Genomic DNA, 18,644 nt, shown 5'->3' with positions numbered 1-18,644 from the left:
GAAGAGTTTCCTAGTCTCCAGATCTATCTCATTTAACTGAGAAACTTTTCAGGCTATATACACTGGGTTTCCAAGAATATTGACTGCAGCATCACTTAAACTCAAGTGTACTAAACTGAATGGATAATTTGAGTATTGATAACTATTATAGTAATACAGTTTTGGTTTTCCTTAAAAAATCCAGGTACCTGAAAAATTATGACTTAGGCCTTTCATAGACAGAAATAAAAGTAAGGTTTTATTCTGTTACTAATATCTTCAATTCAACATTGTTATTTTTTCTTATTATATTTTGACTTTGTATTAAATGATTTATGGTCATTTCATGGGTCTTACATAACTCTAAGGAATATATTGTTCTGTATTGACTTTGTTATGCTATTAATGATGTCTTTGCTATCTATTTTCATTCTGATAAACTGAGTCTGTAGACATGTTTACATTTTTCAATGTCTGGTGCTCTTATATATATTTGATTATAAAAATTTGGCATTATTTCTTTCTGCTTATGTATATATTGCTTATATCCTAAAGCTTTTCCATATGAAATTAAGACATGACTGTTCTCATATGAATTTCAAAAATAAAAACAATTAAATAAATAAAAAAATAGCAACAAAAGATATTTAGACAAAATAGCATTTAGATTAATTGATACCATTTAGAAAATAAAAGTTTTACTGTTTCAGTGCTGAAACCGAAAAGTGTAACCTCTTTGAAGAGAAAACAGATGGGATGGAGATATAGCTGGGTGGGTATCATACATCTTTCACGTTGACATCAAGTGAGTGACCCACTTCGTGTCTGTCTATTTTAAAATGTGAATCAGTGGAAAAGTAGTCTTTCGTCTAAGGCTCTTACCTTATATAAAGCATTCCTCCTCAGGGCACTTGCCTTAAATGCAGCCAGCCCCAGCACCACATGTGGTCCACCTAGTGATCCCTGAGGATAGAATCATCCGTAAGACCTGAGCACAGCTGGATGTGGTCCCCCCAAAAAATAAAGTGTGTCTTTTTTATTACTACAATTCATAATTTACCTTTTATAGGCAAATAAAACTCTAATGTTAGACAAAGCAAAACTGGACTTTGAAAATTCCTTCTACTTTTTTTTAAATAACAAGAACCAATGATGAAATGTGTGTTCTCTGGTGGGCCCTGACATGAGATAAAAAAGATCCCTTCTTTCTTTGTATGTGTGTGTTTGGTGTTAAGGGCTTAGTCCTTACTCAGGGATCACTCCTTAAGGGCTCAACGAACCATATGGGGCTCCAGGGATGTAACCTGAATTGACGACATGCAAGACAGGTGCCCTACCCACTGTGCTATTGCTCTGGCACTCATCTGTCTTTATTAATAATAGGAAACCTGAAACATTTTTGCTAAGATTTGGTAAAGGTAAGAATGGCCCCCTCTCTCCACTCCTTTTCAACACTGTATTGGAAGAACTAGCTAATTTAATAAAATAAGGCAAAGGAAATAAAAGATAGCCAGATTAGTAATGAAAACATAAAACTGCCTTTTGTCCACAGATAGCGTGGTTGTCAATATAGAAAATATTAAAAGCAAACAAACCAAAAAACAGGTCTAGAATAATAGTACAGCAGATAGGGGAATTGCCTTGCATATGGCAGGCCCAGTTTGTTCTTCCCAGAGTACTTCCAGGAGTGATTCTTGAGTGTAGAACCAAGAATGAGTTTGAAAACCACCAGCTATGGCCCAAAAACCAAAATAATAATAAAATAAAAACATGTAGCTGGGGCAATAATACAGCAGGTAGGGCATTTGCCTTACATGCAGCTGACCCAGGTTTGATTGCTGGCATTTCATATGGTCCCCTGAGACTGCCAGGAGCAGTCTGAGTGCAGAGCCAGGAGTAACCCCTAAGCACTGCCACATGTGGCCCCAAAATCAAAAGTAATAATAAAACAAACAAACTAATAAATGATCAGAAAAGGTTATAAGAAATGAGATTAATATATCAAAGTCAATCTTATACTAGTCACAAACAAATGGAATTTGACATTAAAAACACAGTTTTGTATACATCAGGACCCAAAAAATGAAGTAGTAAATCTAACATGCATATAACATCAATATAAATATATAAAATCAATATAAATCTCATACTGATAAAATAAATATTACATATTCTTAGAATTATTGGCAAGGTGCTAGTTTCTTCAAACATGATTTACAGAGTCAATATGATCCTAATGAAAAGCCCACCGACGTATTTTTTTTAGATACTGACAAACTGATTGTTTTGCTTGTTTGTTAATTTTGGGGTTGCACCTGGCAGCACTCGGGTTACTCCTGGGTCTTCACTCAGAAATTGCTCCTGGCGGGCTCAGGGGACCATATGGGATGCCAGGATTCGAACCACCATTCATCCTGGGTTGGCTGCGTGCAACGCAAACGCCTTACCACTGTGCTGTCTCTCCGGTCCCAACAAACTGATTCTAAGGCCAATAGGAATATGCAAAAGGTTCAGAATATACAACACAATTTTGAAGGCTGTAAAGCTATAATAATTGGTAATAAGTCATAAACAAAGATGAGCCAGAGCATTAGTACAGTTGGTAGGGCATTTGCCTTACACATGGCCTGCCTAGGTTCGATCCCTAGCATCCTGTGGTCCCCTTAGTACTGCCAGGAGTAATTCCTAAGTGCAGAGCCAGAAGTAAACCCTGAACATTGCAGAGTGTGACCAAAAAAGAAAAAAATGCACATAGAAAAAGAATAGACAAAATTCAATAGAACAGAAGAGAATGCAGAAATAGAACCACATTAATAAAATCAGCTAATCTTTGGCAAAGGAGCAAAAGAAATGCAATTAAACAAAAATAATCTCTTCAACAAATTATACTAAAAATCCAGATATCCCATGCAAAAAAATATATTTAAAAGGATTGCAGACACAAACCTTCATGAAAACCTTAAACTCGACATAAATGAAGTCAAATGTATCTTAGATCTAAATGTAAAAATCAAACTAAATCTAGAAAAGAATACAAGAAAAAATCTAGATGAACTTGGGTATGACTTTTTAGATATCACACCACAGACATAAACCATGAAAGAAAAATAAAATTAAGAAGTTGGAATTAATTCAAATTTTTAAAAATCTACTCTGTAAAAGATAATGTCAAGAGAGTAAGAGAGCATGTCAAATCTAGGAGAAAATATTTGCAAAGGACTTATCTGATAAAGAATTGTTACTCAAAATATACAAAGGCATTTTAAAACTAAAAAATAAGAAAAACATCTTAAGAACTGGGCCAAACATAATAGATGTAGATAGTATCAAAGAAGACAAATGTCAAATAGCATCTGAAAGGATGCTCTCCATATATCATACCAAAAAGGCAAGCAAATTAAAACCATGATATACTTCTTCATACCTATCACAGTGGGGAAAAAACAGAATGCCAAACCCACCAAACATTGACAAAGTTATGGACCAAAATAAATTGTTCATGGATTTTCAAAATGATATATCCTCTTTGAAAGACAGTTTGGGAGTTCAAAACTAAACAGACTCTTACCCAGAACACTGCCACATTCACATTTCTTGATATTTAACCAAAGTTGTTGAACACGTGTCTACAATAAAACCTGCACAGGGATATGCAATTTTATGTATTAATTGCCTAATTTTGGAATCAGTTCAGATGTTCTTCAGTATGGATACACTATAAGACAGAAATGCAGGGGCCAGAGAGATAGCATGAAGGTAGGGTGTTTGCCTTATATGCAGAAGGACGGTGGTTCGAATCCTGGCATCCCGTATGGTCCCCTGAGCCTGCCGGAAGTGATTTCTGAGCCTAGAGCCAGGAGGAACCCCTGAGCACTGCTGGGTGTGATTCAAAAACAAAAAAAAAAAAAAACAAAAAGACAGAAATGCTGGTAGATTACTCAGCACTTAAAAGAAACTATGAAGCCACAAAAAGTTATGGAGAAACCTTCAATACATTGCTTATTTTTAAGAAAAAGGCAACCTATAATGGTTGTGTTATTCTATGATTCCTACTACAAGATGCTCTGGAAAAGACAAGACTATAGAAACACTAAAAAGGATTATCCTGCATTTGCCCAAACCCACAGAAAGGACACCACTAAGAATGAACTCTGCAGCAGGCAATAGACTTTGAGTGGTTCTAATGTATCCCAGATTCATCAACTGAAACAATATCCCACTCTAGCAAGGGATGTTATTATGTAGTACAGGTGTATGTATGTATGCATGTGTGGGGATTTAAGGAACTGCCATCTTCTGTTTAATTTTTGCTCTGGACCTAAAGCTGCTCAAAAGGAAAAAATAGTTTGAAACAAAGCAAAAAAACTTACTCCCATACTCTGCTTACTCCAATAGCTCTGTTGATCTGATCTCTTAATTCAAACTCCATGTTTTCAGCCTTTCAAGCCTAATCTTTCCTCCATTCCAGCCAGCAATGAGCCAGCATCTCCCACTGCCAATTCAAACAGTGGCTCATCCATCACTGAGCTGCTCAACTGATAACACTGTCTTTGTTCCTTTTTGTCTCATTGAAGGAAATATTCTGTGTCCATTGGTGGGCTTTGCTGTTTATAAGCGATCTCTTAGGACACCTTCCTGAGCCTTCTGACCCTCCTCAATAGTCTACTGAGGCAGTTATGTAATCTCCACGTCAATTTTAGAAATGGTCAATTACCTCCAAAGAGCCATTACAGCAGTGTGTTCGAACTCTATGCTTGTTGGAAGAAAACTCCTGATCAATAAACTCATTCAGCTTTAGTTATCCTTCCCCTGTACCTGCTTCTTCAAGGGCTATGTTTGAACATACATGTTCAGTTCCTTTTTGTCTGTATTAGCTAGCATGTTGGGTTCTTTGGGGAAAATAACTCATTTTCTCTCCAAGGAGAACTTAGTTCTCTTACAGACATGCTGATATTCATCCCCATTTTTTTTTTATTTAGGATTCATGACTGAAAGTGGAGGAGTGAGCCTCTGCTAGACCCAAGGGTTCAGAGGAATCTGATAACAGTGTTCCTAAGGGCATCCATCCGAGGTGGACCTATCTCATATCAGAGTCCCTTCTTTCCCCAGTCTTGTTTGCTTCAGCATAGGACTTTTTCCAGGAGTTGTTGATCCCCTTTGTAACTGCACCACCCTGTGATAAAGAGGTCTAAGTCTCAGCACTTTCTGTGCTCAGCCTGTAGGAAATAATGCAAGTCTCTCAAGGCAGGCATGGGACATTCCAGTTCTGAGGTGACAGTTGGCTAATCAGAACGCATTGTCTTTCTTTATCTCAGTGTATCCTAGGTGAGAGATTTGATAACTGATCTGTGTGTACTGCTTTACCACCAGCACATGAAACTGAGCACTGAGGTACATTCCAATTTCCTCTGTCTGGCATCTAAGTCCAATGCCTCACTCTGGGGTGCTGCTTTCTGTTCTGAAACCTCTTTTATCTAGTTCCACCCTCCCCCAGGAAGACCCTGAAACAAGGAAATAGACAGAAAGGAAACCATGAGACAAATTTAAGCCAATCATTTCGGAAGTGACCCCTGGAAGAATAATGAGGGTATGGGAAAGGATAGGAAAGAAAACAAGGGTATGTGAGTGAGTAGGGGACCACTATGAAGTACTATGCTCAGTACCATCCAGGACTCACTGGTTCATGATCGGGCTAAGACTGCTCCAAGGATCTTAACTTCCAGAAGTCTTGTGCTCTAGCTGAATATATTCCATGACTTAAAAAGACCTCTAGGTTTTCATAAAGAGCCTTCTAAAAACCTGACCTTCAGCAGAGCTGAAGGTATTCCAGTGAAATAATAGGAGCCAAAGGAACATGAAAGTAAGAGACTGCTCAGGATTGGCCTCCTGGCCAGGGGATGAGCATTCCAAATCTAGGAAACAGTGGGTACAAGGAAACAGGTGGGAGTGATGCTGGCACGTGCAGCAATGAACCATGGGGCTGAATCATAGCAAGGATTGCATACTAGTCTTGGAAGCTACCTGGGAAGGTTGGAGATTTTATTCTGTAGACAAAGCTGCAGTTGTGAGCTTTGGGATGATAAGAGTCAAAGACACTTAAAAAGACTCTACAGAAGGTAGGGTACTTGCCTCACATGGCTGACCTTAGCTCAGTCCTGTCACCACATATGGTCCTCCAAACCCTACCAGCAATGATCCCTGATCACAGAGCCAGTACCACTGGGTGTGACTCAAAAAAGATCAGAATAATTAAAAAAAAATTGTAATGTAAGGGCCATTCCCTGGTTGTAGAAGAGTAGCATGTTTGTGCACAAGACTAGGATCAGGGGTGGCTCAGAAACCTTCTCTCTGAGAGTCATGTGGCACAGACTCATGTAGAAACAGAGAAGATTATACTGATTGAGTCTAAATTGTTTTTGTTCTTCGACTGAAGTCAAAGTTATGTGCAGCAAAGTTCACAAATCATTACGTGTCCCTTCTCTGAGAATTTTCACCAAGCAAATGCTTTAACTGGTTTCCAGATGAAGACTCATCCATTATCTTTTTCTTTGAGGCCTCTAGTACTCCCCACTGCGAATTCTTCCTGGAAAGATAACTGCTCTCCTGAGAGTATTTGGAGTTTTGGAATCCAACAGCACATCCTCTGTAGGACCAGCCCTCTGAATGCTGCAGGATGCCTCTGTTCACTAAATGTGCTGCTGATTATCTCTTCATTCATGCAACTGCTGCTGGACAGTAGTGCTTCAGGGGGTCCATCCAGATCTGGGGAAACATATCAACATCTTCTGGGGCTCCTCTGGTGGAGACAAGGATACCCGTAGAGTTCCTGTGTCCAAGCAGAGCAGAAACAAACTTTCAGCATCAGAGGGCACAACCTCGCCAACAACCTTTCCAGTTTGTTAATGTGTCATCCTACTTGACATGGAAAAGAGTTAGATTCTGGATATTCTGGAGGCCAGGATGTGGTCAAGAATGGCTCCAGACCAGGAGGTGGCTCTCAATGGCAGATTATGTGCCCTGCATGGATGCAGTCCTGGGTTTGACTTCTACTACCACATTCTCCCCCAGCCCCAACCAGCCACCGCTTCAAGCACCAAGTGCCAACAGGACTTGGTCCTGGTAACCCTCAAGTACCTTCAGGTGGGTGCTACCACAGTTTAGGAGATAAAAATGAATGGCTCCAAAGGTTGTGGCCTGAGGAACAGATCGATCGATGGGAGTATCAGAAGAGCCAAAAAGCAAAGTGCAGGGAGTAAAAGATCAAGAATTCTGCATTAGACTAGTTGGGATTCCTCCCAGATACCAAATGAAGTTGTTGAGATGGCATAATTCTAGACATCTGAGGCTGGATATGTAACATTAGGAGTTACAAGCTCTTGTGTGAATAATGTAAACCCATGTTAGGAAAGCACACAGGAGAAGTAATGGAGCTAAGCAGTGCAGCTACCAGGAGATAATAGAATAGAGGAGGCATTGGGAGAGGAGACTATAGAGGAAGAAAATACAGAGCGAATGGATCTGGGGAGGACAGGAAAGGACCCATCCCTGGAGACATGGCCTGGGTCAGACACAATGGAGGCCTTGGACAAACCTCCATTGACTTTGTGGGGTTCCTCAGGGACCTTGATCAAACTGTTTCATTAGAGTAGGAGTATAGGGGCTAGATCAGTAGTACAGTGAGTAAGGCACTTGTCTGGCACACAGCCAAGCTGGGTTTGATCTCATCATTTCATATGATCCCCCCTAGCACCACCAGGAGTGATTCCTAAATGCAAAGTAGCAGTAATCCCTGAGCATCCAATGTGGCCTGGTGAGAAATAATAGGAGGAGAGAGAACAGGAGACAGGAAGAGGAGCCAGCTTCCTTTGCTCTAACACAGAGTGTTAGACTCCAGAGGAGTCAGGCAGGGTCAAACAAGGAATTATTATCCTAAAAGGGAGAAGTCACTGAGTCCTTGGCCCCTCTCTATGAGAAGGTACACCCCTGAAGAGCCAGCTTCTGAGTGATCTTGTTGACAGCTGCATCCCATAGGACTCCTTGCATCCCAGCATGGGGCTGGCACACAAGAAGCATCAGTAACTAGGTCTTCAAGAAGCAAGTCAATCAGAACTGATAAGTCACACAGAATACACTAGCAGTTAATATTGAGGAGAGTAAAGAGTCAGAAAGAGGACGAAACGTGTGGACTTTGTAGATGGAGTTCTCACTGAAGCCTCACAGGAAGACTGAAACATCTGAAGGAAGGAAACTGGCCATGGGATCTCTGAGAATCTTGAAGACAGAGGCAGTTACTGTGTCCAAGCAGAGCAGAAAGAAACTTTCAGCATCAGAGGGCACAACCTCGCCAACAACCTTTCCAGTTTGTTAATGTGTCATCCTACTTGACATGGAAAAGAGTTAGATTCTGGATATTCTGGAGGCCAGGATGTGGTCAAGAATGGCTCCAGACCAGGAGGTGGCTCTCAATGGCAGAGTATGTGCCCTGCATGGATGCGGTCCTGGGTTTGACTTCTAGTACCACATGCCAAGTCCCAGAGGCAAGGTCCTGCTTGCTGAAGGAAGGGCAGTGAGAGAGAGGTATGTTCTAGCCAAGGAAGGAGGCAGCCTTGAGGGAAGGGAAGCAAGAACAGGTCATGCAAAGCCTGAGCGAGACAGGAAAGCACTAGGCAGTCTTAAGCGGAAAAATCGGATGGGTTGTGTAGTCAGTGAGTTCAGTATCTCTACTTCATGGTGCAAGAGGGAATGCTCACCCATTGGTCTTAGGACATGACCAAGTCCCCTGCCATCCTCACCCTTCACCACTATTATAAAGTCAAAATGTACACAGAAAATACACAGCAATCTGCAGGATAAACACTCAAGAAAAAATAAACATTGCTAGAGGGGAACAGGATGAATCCAAAAGATTCACTAAGCCCCCACCCTACTGAATTCATACTTGCTGCCTCTGTCACTCAGAATCACCACTTTCCTGCTGCCTGCCTCATGACTGACCTCTACAATTCTCTGTGGGGACACCGATCTGACCACACTTCAGGTAATCTGGATGTTGGGCTGATATTGCCAGTGCTGGACAGATTGGACATATAACAACAAGAGTTTACTAAACCTTCTGCCGTTGTATTAATGACTTCGTTGTTGATATAATAATCCTCACAAATGAGCTTTCTCTTGTACTTGTTCTTTCTTCTTTTTTTCTCTTCTCTTCATTTTATTTTTTCTTTCCGATTTTTTAATAACTTTGTTTTCACTTACCTGGAAACAAATGTACTGTAATCAACTATGTCATCAATTATGTGATGAATTTTCTTTAAATAAATAAAAATTTTAAAATTTCAGTCTGGCTCCTGGGAACTTTGAGGCCATAAGTTTGATCTCTGGTACAGATCAAATGTGCCATGTATGATCCCAGCACCCCTGCAAAGTAGTGACTGACTGTGGAGCACTCCAATCAGAACATGGACAAGCACTGCCATTGAGCATGTGTGTGAGATACCCCAGTCACAACAACAAAGAAGGGCCAAGAAAAGTGTGACTGTTCTGGGGAGGCAAAATAACTTACAATTAGATTTCCCACCAATCGTTTACTTTGCTGTAAAGATTGACACCTTCAAAAGAGAAATAGAAAAATTCAAAAATCAAAATTTGGCCTCATAGACATACAAGGAACAGTTCTCACCTGCTAGCACCTACATCCTCTTACGCACAAACAGAAGATTTATGAAAACTGACCACATTCTCCAGCTGAATCGCAACAAAATGCATTAGACCAAATCATACAAAGCATTTTCTACTGAAAATTCCCATATGTTCTACTCATCCTGTCACCTAATTTGTGATTGTGCCCACAAAGCATTTTTTCCTGAACATTCCCATACGTTCTACTAATCAGATCTGTCACCTAATTTGTGGTCATGCCCCAAATAGGATGCTAAACAAGAAAAGTAAAAATACTGAGGGCCAGAGCAACAGTACGGCAGGTAGGGCGCTTGCCTTGCAGATGATGAGGATTCAATCCCCAGCATCCCATATGGTCCCCCAGCTATTATACCACCAGGAGTAATTTGTTAGTACAGAGCCAGGAGTAACCCCTTAATACCACTGAGTGTGACCCTACCCAAAAAAGTGAAAAAAAAAAAAAACGAACATGAATGTTACAGATACGTGTTCAGAAAGCCATGTTTCTTTGGTTGTTTTGAGTTTGGGGGCCATTTCCAGTGGTACTGAGAGGCCACACCTGACTCTACTTGGAGGTGGCCCTCAACAACAGTACTAGGGATAAAAAATCTAGGCTCCATATGTAAAGTCTGCACTCCAGCCCTTTGAGCTATCTCCACAGCCCTAAAGCCATATTTGGGGGTGGGGAGATGTGACTAGATAGTAAAATTATAAGGAAAAACTAAGGAGTTTATATATTGTTATGTAGGACAATGGTATCCTCTGGCTGGACTACTGCAGAACTAGAGAGGGTGGGGAAGGGTGATCCTTGACTTTCTCACCTCTCTGGCATCAGCATTACACACACTCATGTACTTCCTATAGGCGTGCTCCCTGACATCATTCTGTATGTGCTGAATAAACAAAAACAAAGCTGGCCATGGTGAAATATTCCCAGCAGATTGTTTATGAGAAAGTAGAAACCAGGAAGTAAGCAGAGTCAACTGGGGAGAACAAACTTCCCTGTGCTATGAAAGGGATTAAATGAAAGGGATTCATTTAACCCTGGAACATTGGTTGCTCTTTTATGAATTGGGTAACATGGTTAATAGTATTAAAATTATAATTCCATGTTTTAAAGGCTGAAGACAGTACAACAATAGGTCACATGCTTTGCATGTAGTTGATCTGAGTTTGATCCCCAGAACTCCCTGTGGTTCCCAGGCCCTATCAGGAGTAATCCCTGTGCTTAAAGCCAGTAGTAAATAAGCCCCGAGCACCAATGGGTTTGACCTCAAACCCAAAACATAGTTTTTTAAATACAACCCCAACCCCCACCAGTGTGCTTACTGTGATAGTAAGCAGGTACTGTAATATCCCTCCAAATAGTACAGAGTTAGCTGGGTTCTATCCCCTACTCTCCCTATGGTTCCCACAATCCTGGCCAGGCGTGAACCCTCAGCACTGCCAGATGTGGCCCAAAAGAAAATCATAAATAACTTCTGAATAATCTTTGAGTTATTGCCATGCAATGTGGCACATAGGTAAACAGGGAAATAATTCCTGGAGCCTTGGTTGACTTATCTCAGATCTTTTTGTTGTTATTGCTTCTGAATGTATTTCAGAGAAGAAATGTAACAAGAAATGGGGTCTAGAGTACAGTGAGAGGGCATTTGCCTTGCAGTCTGCTGACCCAAATGAAATCCTCAGCACTTGATATGCTTCTCCCAAGCCACATGGAGTTTTCCTTGAGCTCAGACTCATGAATAAGCCATGAATTAGCTCTGAGCACTGCTGGCTGTGATCCAGAAAAACAAACAAAAGAAAGTTAACAGGTGAGAAAAGGCTGGCAGACATGGACTATTCACAAAGACAGGGGGAGGATGAAAATGGAAAGGAAGGGGGTCTTGGGGAGAAGATCTAAAGTCTTGATAAAAAAAAATGTAGGTGGGGAATAACACGTTCATAAAGGCATTTGCCCTCCTATGCCCATTGCAGCACTATTCACAGTGGTCAAAATATGGCAACCACCTCAGTGCCAATGACTTGATAAACTATGGTACATGTATACAGTGGGCTTGACTCTAAGAAAAGATGAAATCATGCAACTGGTTTCTACATGGATGAGCCTGGAGAATATCATGCTTAGCAAACTAGTCAAAGGAGACAGATAAGGTCTGAAGAAATAAAACAGAGGTAGGATGGACAGTGGTTCGAATCCCGGCATCCCATATGGTCCCCTGACCTGCCAGGAGCGACTTCTGAGCACAGAGCCAGGAGTAACCCCTGAGCACCGCTGGGTGTGACCTAAAAATCAATTAAAAAAAGGAGACAGATACATGTGAGGGATATAAAGAAACATGCTAGGGATAACAAGTGATCAAAGGATAACAAGTTGTCAAAGACAACAGAAATTGAGAACTTGTCTACAAAACTAAGCGGAGGGTTGGGATTCAGGGACACTGAGACTATGGGAGAGGGTGTAGACTTGACCAGTGCCAGCTTGCAACCCTACCATGAACATTATTGTAAATCAGGTTGCTTCCCATAAAGGAAATGTGGGACTATACAGGGGTCTTCCATCTCCTGGGAAGAGGAAGCCCTCCAGTGCCAGCCAAGAAAAGGAAACACAGAGCTTCTTGAACTGAGGCTGCTGTACATCTGCTTTCAAACTCCACTTATGATCACATTGTTAAGCCAGTTTTAGAATCCCATGTGCTTGGGAGACTTTTATGTGCCCCCCCCCTCCACAACATTGTCTTCTGGGGATGAGTTGGGGAGAGTGCACAGAAATGTCCATTCCCACTCCAGAGGCCTGGAAAGGAGACTGAGAATGCTCATTTCTCACCAGCTTTCCTGCTGGTCCCCACGTTTGTCCATGTGCCATGACGGTGGAAGAGACATCCACCCCAATCCATCTGCACTGTTGAGTTTGTGAAACGCGGCCTGTGTGTTTCCTGGCAGAGCCGCCTCCTTGCAGGGCTTCTCCTGTGATGAAAGGAAAGAACACACACAACAGAGCAGCAGGACACAGTGGAAGTCCCTAGGGAGTCACTCATGGGCCCCCAGGTATACTCTGACCCTTGAAAATATTTTCCCAGCACTCCAGCTGTTTCCCTCCCCCTAGTGATGCTTCTAGTGGGCCTAGAGCACTTGTTCCCAGCAAAAGTATTTGAGGTGAAGAAATATTTTTGGCCAACACCAACAAACAGGACAGAGGGTTCCTGCCTGCGAGGCTCTCGGGGCCATGTTTTCATAGCACATGGCTGAGCTTAGCAAGGCAGGTGATCAGCTGACCCCTGTGAGAAACCACCATGTTCTCCAAACAAGGTCTAGGTTGCATCTGTTCTCCCTGACCTGAGAATGCCTGCTCATTCCCCAGCGGCCTTTCTAAAAACAATGCCCGCTTTGTACTGTGGATTCACACAGGCGACTGCAGACAAGGCTTGCATCCATTCACAAGCCAACTCCTTCAGGTTTCTCTGCAGAGATGGTGGTTCTCTGGGAGTGGACACCAGAGCAATGGACATAACTCTTCTCTCTTCCCTTCCTTAACCTTCATCTGAGCATCAGGATGCCCTACACGGTTACCACTATATACCAGTAAAGCATATGCACATGAAGACATTTCATGTTTTCCTGTTCTTTAGAACAACTTTTTTTGCTTTCAGGACTTACACTGTATTCCTTTTCTTTCCTCTCATATTTCTTGGAGGCCACACCTAACAATACTTTTGAGGTTACTCCCAACTTGGTGCTGGGGGAAAAAAAGGGTCACTCCTGGCTATTTTTAAGGGATTGTTCTATATTAGAGAAGTTCATGTGTAAGGTTTCAGCCTCTAGTTACTCTCTCACTCACCCCCCCATATCCCTGCAGAAGCAGGTTTAGAAATTAAGCTGAAACTGTTACAGACAACTCAGCTCCTGAATCTTATATTTGTCCCTTGATGTCCTAGTGCTCCTCTGCTCTTAGATTTTTCAGAAAATACAAGGAAGTTGAAAGAATTCATAAATGGGCCGGAGAGAGTACAACAGGTATTGTGCTTGCCTTGTACTTGGCCAACCTAGGTTTCATCCCCAGCACTACTTGTGATCACCCTCCCTACAAGTTCTTCCAGGGGCCATCCCTGAACAAATAGCCAGGAGTAAGCCCTGAGCACCACCAGAAAGAAAAATGAAAAAGAAAGGCTCCAGTGGAGGCCAGTACTGTCCCCTATTGTGAAAATGGCAAACAAAAACTCAGGAAGATTAGATTCACTTTTATTTTTTCCCACCAGGAGCCAATACAGTTCATTGCCAGCATGCAAATATCTATATAAACATATAAATCCTAAGCAGAACTAATTTTCTGCAAGCTAGAGGAAGAAAAAGTCAAGTTTAAATAGCCCTCAAGTAAAACAGTCAAATCCTGAATGTAGGACACTCTGTAATGCGAACAGCCTGAAAATGAATCAGAAAACGAATGACATGAAAATAAAAAGGTGGTAAAACTATCTTAAAAAACAACTCTAGGGGTAACAATCAGGCACAGCATATAAGCTCTGATTAGATTGATTAGATAGATCCTGGAGAGCTGGACCTAATCTTGGTGGGGGGGGGGGACATTGCCTCGAATGTTTTGTTCTACATATCTTGATGAAATCTAAAGTTTTTCATCTCCTCTAAATATTTTAACTGTTTGCTTAAGCAGTGCTGTGCAAGGCTGACTTCTCTGGCTTGGTGGTCAGGAATCATGTGGTGCTGAGATCAAATCGGGGACCTCCTCCATGCAATACATATGCCCAGCTCTTAAAACACATCCATCTCCCTACCCCTAAAAAATACTTTAACTTAATGCACTTCTAAATACTAGATTCTTAAACTGTGGGTCATGACGCCATGTGGGATTATATAACTGAATGTGGGGGTTACAGAAAACTTGGCACCAGGAAAAAGCTTCTTCATGTGCAATGACCTAAAATCAATTCCAGCTCAAACCTGTTGTGAGACCCGGGTTCTCTGGAAGTTGCATTTATTTCTCAGGCAACACAAGAAAGGGATGGCCCTTACAAACACAGCCACTGGTTCAATGCTGAGGCCTGCATGTTGTATTGGATTCAAAGTTAGGTCCCAGAACATGCAGAGTGTGTTTCCCAGATCACTGAGGTGGCTCCCTGACCTAGGAACTCAACTTTCAACTGTTTAATTAGTTTTTAACTGTCTAATTAGTTTAGAGTTCAGTGACCACATGTGGTCAGTGGTACCATATTAGGACCATTCCAGACCCTCTTCTCTAAAGCCTGGATATAAGTTTGGCGATGAGATTATGATACCTTGGTGACAGGGGAACTTAACTCATCAAATAAAATTTCACACAGATATACAGTATATAAAAATATTGTGGTACCAGAGATATGCTCAAGTAGTAGAATTTGTATGTGTGAGGCCCTGGCTTTAAGCCCCAGCACTGCAAGAGCCAGCCCAACACTAGCAGGTTTGACCCCGGTGACCCCCTACATACTGCTTGACCAGAGCTACACCTCAGCCACCCAGAGTGACTCCTAATTAAAAATAGTTATAATAGTGGTGTCACTTGACTTGTGCCCTATCACTCCTTCCAGTCCTGGGCACAATTCCATAGATACATCTGTGAAATTTGTGGCCTCTGTGGACACAGTTGATGGATAAGGCACAGAAACTCTGGAGAATTACAAGTGGTGGCTCTATACACAGAGACTACACACAGACATTTAAAAACTTTTCAGGTTCTGGGGCCCAGAGTGGTGGCACAGAGCAGTAAGGCATCTGCCTTGCCAGTACTAGCCTAGGAAGGACCACGGTTCGTTCCCCTGGAATCCCATTTGGTTCCCCCAAGCCAGAAGCGATTTCTGAGCACATAGCCAGAAGTAACCCTTGAGCGTCACCAGGTGTGGCCCCAAAAAACAAAAACAAAAACTTTTCAGGTTCTGCTTTCAGGGTTCCCTGCATTGCCACCTAACAGACGAAACCAGAAAACAGTCCTCGACACCCTGACTTCAACATAAGATCTGTACAAAAACTAGGATCTCTACCTACTAACTACAGAAACCTGACTATAAGAACTGTGATTGAGAAGAACTTTTACTGAGACCACAAAGACAGAATTTGGCATTAGATAACTTAGTATGTATGCCTGGAGCCTATAGTTGTTCTTAAGGCAGGATGCTTCATGGGTAGGGTCTCCCTGTTATTTTTTTTTGGTCCCCCAATTCACAATACAGACCAGGCAAAGGGCCTGGGCTGATGTGTATATGGGGTACATTTACTGTACCTCCTCTTTCTATACAGTCAGTGTAAAGAACACAGCCTGTGATAAGAATTGGGAGGCCTTATCTTTTATTTAATTTTATTTTTTATTTTTTTTTAAATCCTTCACCAGTGAAACACTCCCATGACCAATATTCTAAGTGTCTTTCTTCCCCACCCCACATCGGCCTGTACTCTAGACAGGCTTCCTACTTCCCTCATTCAGTCACATTTTTTTATGATAGTTCTCAGTGTAATTATTTCTCTGACTGCACTAAATGATTTCTGTGGTGAGCTTCATGTCAGGAGCTGGACCCTCCAGTCCTCTATTTTGTCTCTGAGAATCATTACACAAATGTTTTTTATTTTTCTCAAAACCCATAAATAAGGGAGGCCATTTTGTGTTTTTCTCTCTCCCTCTGACTTATTTCACTCAGCATAATAGATTCCATGTACATCCATATACAGGAAAATTTCATGACTTCATCTCTTCTGATGGCTGCATAATATTCCATTGTGTATATGTACCACAGTTTCTTTAACCATTCATCTATTGAGGGGCATCTAGGCTGTTTCCAGAGTCTGTCTATTGTAAACAATGCTGCAATGAATATAGAATGTGAGAATAATGAATGTGAGAAAGGGATTTTTGTATTGTATTTTTGTGTTCCTAGGATATATCCCTAGGAGTGGTATAGCTGGATCGTATGGGAGCTCAACTTCCAGCTTTTGGAGAAATCTCCATATCGCTTTCCACAAAGGTTGGACCAGACAGCATTCCCACCAGCAATGAATAAGAGTTCCTTTCTCTCCACATTCCCACCAGCACTGCTTGTTCTCATTCTTTCTGATGTGTGCCAATCTTTGTGGCGTAAGATGTTACCTCATAGTTGTTTTGATTTGCATCTCCCTGATGATTAGTGATGTGGAGCATTTTTTCACGTGCCTTTTAGCCATTTGTATTTCTTTTTTGTCAAAGTGTCTGTTCATTCTCCCCATTTTTTGATGGGGTTAGATGTTTTTTTTTTCTTGTAAAGTTCTGTCAGTGCCTTGTATATTTTGGATATTAACCCCTTATCTGATGGGTGAATATTTTCTCCCACTCAGTGGGTGTCTCTTGTATTCTGGGCACTATTTCTTTTGAGGTGCAGAAACTTCTCAGCTTAATATAGTCCCATTTATTTATTTCTGCTTTCACTTGTTTGGAGAGTACTGTTTCCTCTTTAAAGATACCTTTAAAAACAGGGTCTCCCTGGTTTTTTTGTTTGTTTGTTTGTTTGTTTTTTGGGGGGGCCACACCCATTTGATGCTCCGGGGTTACTCCTGGCTAAGGGCTCAGAAATCGCCCCAGGCTTGTGGGGACCATATGGGACGCCAGGGGATCGAACCGAGGTTCTTCCTTGGCTAGCGCTTCAAGGCAGACACCTTACCTCTAGCGCCACCTCGCCAGCCCCAAGGTCTCCCTGTTTTTAAGCCAAAGTTTTTTCCTCTCTATTTTCCCCATCTTTTGCTGTGCCAATGGGGGTGAGGGGGAACTTGCCAAACACATACACACGCACACACACACACACACACACACACACACACTTTTTCTTTCTTTTTTTTTTCTTATCTTTTAAATAGAGGCTCACACCTTTTTCATAGAACCTTGGGTCATAGATCACTTTGTTTTATCACATATATCTGCATTTTTCTATAAAACTAAGAAGAAACAAAAAAAGAAAGACTGGGGGCCAGGAGCCAAATTGGTGGAGAAAAAAATAAGGAAATAAGGACAGAACTAAATATCCAAGCCAAAGTCAATGACAATAGAATCAAGAGACCTAGTAGACTTTAACCACCTAAACTTAAATGGACCTGTTATAATTGCAGACCAGGGGGCAAAGAGTGGTGGTATAGGATGCATTCTGGGTTCATTGGAGGAGAGATATCGACACTGGTGGTGGGAATGGCCTTGACTCACTGTATATCTGAAATTCAACTATGAAGGACTTTGTAGATCACAATGGTGTCAATAAAATAAAATTAAAAAAAAAAACTTCTCAAGTTCTCCTAAATTTTATTAGAAAAATATTAGCTTACAAGTATGACAGTGGTGTAACATTTTTTAATGAAGTATTTAAATGTTAAAACTAATGTAAAAGAAAACAATCATTGATGTGGGTCACAAATAAGACCTCTATGGTAGTTCACAAAAATGGCAGTGGGAGTGGGATTATGGGAAGCACCAAAGAAGGAGATTTGCGGATACGGTGCTTGGATGTGCTGCAATGGCGTTTCACAGGAAGTTGTTGAAATTGGAGAATCCCCAGCTCATTGTGGACCCCTATACCCACAGGATATCCCTTTTATTCACCACTGAAGCTAGCCTGACGCCTCTCTCATCCTCCACCCCCACTCATGGTGGATTCTTGCTCCAGGCAGTTCTGCACAGGGTGAGAATGAGCAGGTGACTTGTGGGCAGGCAGGGAGGACAGTAGGAGCCAGAGGCTATGCCTCTAGAGTCTCTAGTCTCACCACCGCTTAGTTCCTGGCACCTAGTGAGTGAGCCACAAACACATGAACACCTGAAGGAACCTTCCAACCTACAGGCAGTGCCAAACCACCAGGATGAGTTCGGACTGAAGTGCTGGTATAGTAGAAAGCATTTCACTTATCAAGCCCATAGGGGGCGCCCTCTTTCTTCCTTCCTCTCTCCATCTCTCTCCCCTTCCCTCTCTCACCCCTTCCCTCTCTCTCTTCCC

At 41.8% G+C, this 18,644-nt stretch overlaps 1 non-coding gene across 1 annotated transcript; it reads right to left on the bottom strand.

Moving 5' to 3' along the window:
- Positions 1–15,850: 15,850 nt before the first annotated feature.
- LOC126014677 (small nucleolar RNA SNORA51) lies at positions 15,851–15,983 on the bottom strand. Its single transcript, XR_007497679.1, has one exon. It is a non-coding gene; the product is annotated as a small nucleolar RNA SNORA51 (small nucleolar RNA).
- Positions 15,984–18,644: the final 2,661 nt, after the last annotated feature.

Source organism: Suncus etruscus, chromosome 7 (genome assembly GCF_024139225.1).
Source record: "Suncus etruscus isolate mSunEtr1 chromosome 7, mSunEtr1.pri.cur, whole genome shotgun sequence".
In the NCBI taxonomy this organism is placed as follows: Eukaryota; Metazoa; Chordata; class Mammalia; order Eulipotyphla; family Soricidae; genus Suncus; species Suncus etruscus.
This window is presented reverse-complemented; position numbering and strand designations above follow the sequence as displayed.